This window comes from Etheostoma cragini, chromosome 5, assembly GCF_013103735.1.
Source record: "Etheostoma cragini isolate CJK2018 chromosome 5, CSU_Ecrag_1.0, whole genome shotgun sequence".
In the NCBI taxonomy this organism is placed as follows: domain Eukaryota; kingdom Metazoa; phylum Chordata; class Actinopteri; order Perciformes; family Percidae; genus Etheostoma; species Etheostoma cragini.
Window position 1 is genome coordinate 29,738,191 of NC_048411.1, and position 2,723 is coordinate 29,740,913.

Below are 2,723 nucleotides of genomic sequence, written 5' to 3' on the forward strand. Positions count from 1 at the left end.
ATACACACACACAAAGACATACACACACACACTCACAAAGACATATACACACACACACACACACACACTAAGACATACCCACACACACGAAGACATACATATACACACACACAGACACACACACACACACGAAGACACAAACACACACACAAAGACATACACGCACACACACACACGCACACACAAAGACATACACGCACACACACACACGCACACACAAAGACACACACACATGCACACACTAGGATACATTCACAAAGACATACACATACACACACTCTCTCACACACACGAAGACACAAAGACATACACTCTCACACACACACACACTCTCACACGCACACACACGTGCGCGCTCCTCAGCAGACCTGCATGCTGTAATGAAGTGATTCGTTTAAAAACAACGCTCGCGCGGATCAACATCCGGCGCCCGATTCTTACCGGCTCCGGTTCCCCGAGCGATTCATCTCATTAAACCCTCGTCTCGTCTTCCCGTCTTCCTGTTTTTGTCACCTGATGTTTAAAGCATTTTTTCCCCCAATTGCTTTGATGTTTGTTATTTTTTTCCCGACATTTTTGAAGCTTTTTCTGTCATTTCTGTCACTTTTTTCAAAGTTCTTTACCTTTTTTTTGTTTTTAAATCCCATAACTTGTTGTTAAATAAAACAACCATGTTCAGTAAGAGTATTGAACTGATCTTTATTTTACTTGTGAAGACTGTTGTTTTTTTAAATTATTTTTTATATTTTGCTTGAAAGAAACCCACATTTTCTAATATAGAAACTTTTTTTTAAATGGGTCCAATGTTCCCCGAGGACAACAGGACGGTTAAATGTCTCCACTGGTGTTTAATAAAAAACAGCATATTGAGATTTTTAAGCCTGGAACGAAGCCAAACCGCTATGAGATGAATCGGGACCATTGCACATTTGATTTAGCACAAAAAAACTAAGAAAATACAAAATTAAAGAACAAAACTGAAAACTCAATTTCCCTTAGGGAAACACTGGAAGATGGGAATCATATCAGGGGCCAGACCCGCTTATATTTATTTATTTATCTATCGAAAAAGTCAAATATCTTGGACTGTATTATTACATTTAACATAGTCTTCTCACTTAAAGTTTTATCCACATAAAATCCCCAAAACGTCCTCAGCAATCATAGAAAAAAGCGCCCAAAACGTCATAAAAGACAAAAACTTGAAACTCGAGTTTGACACCTGCTATAGCCATTAAAGGCTCGTAATGCCTTTCCATGGTGACAGCGAGTCCCACCAATCAGAGAATTTGCTGCTGACGCTTAGGATTGTGGGTAGTGTAGTGTTTCTCCACACGATAAGCAAATAAAATGTGTTTTTCTTAACCCTCGTGTTGTCTCCCGGGTCAAAAACAGACACAAATTTGAAATTTTTGTCCCTTTTTCAGACTTTTTTTTTAGTTTTCACCAACACCACCTTATTAGTTTTACTACTTTTTGGAATTCATGGTCAATAACCCTCATTTATGTAGAAATATACCTAATGTTCAAGTTAAAAAATCAGAAATTATGAAGATGAGAGGAATGAAAGTGATCAGTTGTATTTGCAAAGAGCGTTGGAAGGAATCCGATCCATTTTTTGTGGTAATTTGGTTAAAAAGAAACTCATATTTCAGATATAGACATTTTTTAAAGGGGTCAGATTGGACCTGAGGACAACAGGAGGGTTGAAACAAGGTAGTCAGTCAGTCTGTCTTGTTCGGCTGATAATCGGAGAAAATGGGTTTTTCACTTCAGAAGCACAGTGTTGAGCTGGAGGCCAAAGAGCATCATAGGGTTCAATAACAGCTGTAAACATGAAGCTAAAGAAGTTTACTTTCATAGGTTACACATCTGGCCTGTTTAATGTTACACTGGTGTATCATACGCAACATTTTGTAAAAAAAACAACAAAAACAAGAAAATGACCGAATTAAAAAAAAAAACTGCATGATGCTGTTAATACAAATTAATAAATAAAAAGAGAGTTATCTGAAGTTATTTATGATTTCTCTGTTTGAATAGTTGAAATTGTTCGTGATTATTTTGTGCTTATGTTTCTAAAATGTTGACTTGAAGCCTTGTTGTGAAATAGTTTAAAGAGGAAATATGCAGTTTTTTAAGCTTAATTTACCTTGTTGGACCCTGTTTGGCACCCAGCGCAGCGTATTTGGTCTGGTCTTACAGGGAGGTGTGTTCAGGTGCATTCTGGGCGTGCTGGTCTTACAGGGAGGTGTGTTCAGGTGCATTCTGGGCGTGCTGGTCTTACAGGGAGGTGTGTTCAGGTTCATTCTGGGCGTGCTAGTCTTACAGGGAGGTGTGTTCAGGTGCATTCTGGGCGTGCTGGTCTTACAGGGAGGTGTGTTCAGGTTCATTCTGGGTGTGCTGGTCTTACAGGGAGGTGTGTTCAGGTGCATTCTGGGCGCGCTGGTCTTACAGGGAGGTGTGTTCAGGTGCATTCTAGGCGTGCTGGTCTTACAGGGAGGTGTGTTCAGGTGCATTCTAGGCGTGCTGGTCTTACAGGGAGGTGTGTTCAGGTGCATTTATGAAGGTTCTTTCCCAGAATGCAGCAGTGGAGGTTCGTGCACAGCGTTCACTCTGTGGGGTTTTTGCCTCCAAAGTCGCCTTCCAGGCAGCTAACCCTAACCCCCAACCCCAACTCTATACCCCAACCCTAACCCCTATACCCCAACCCTAACCCCTAA

At 40.6% G+C, this 2,723-nt stretch overlaps 1 protein-coding gene across 1 annotated transcript in view; it reads left to right on the top strand.

Annotated features, from left to right (window-relative positions):
• Positions 1-2,723, top strand: part of nkx6.3 (NK6 homeobox 3) — a 9,715-nt gene that overhangs the window by 6,689 nt on the left and 303 nt on the right. The window lies entirely within an intron of this gene.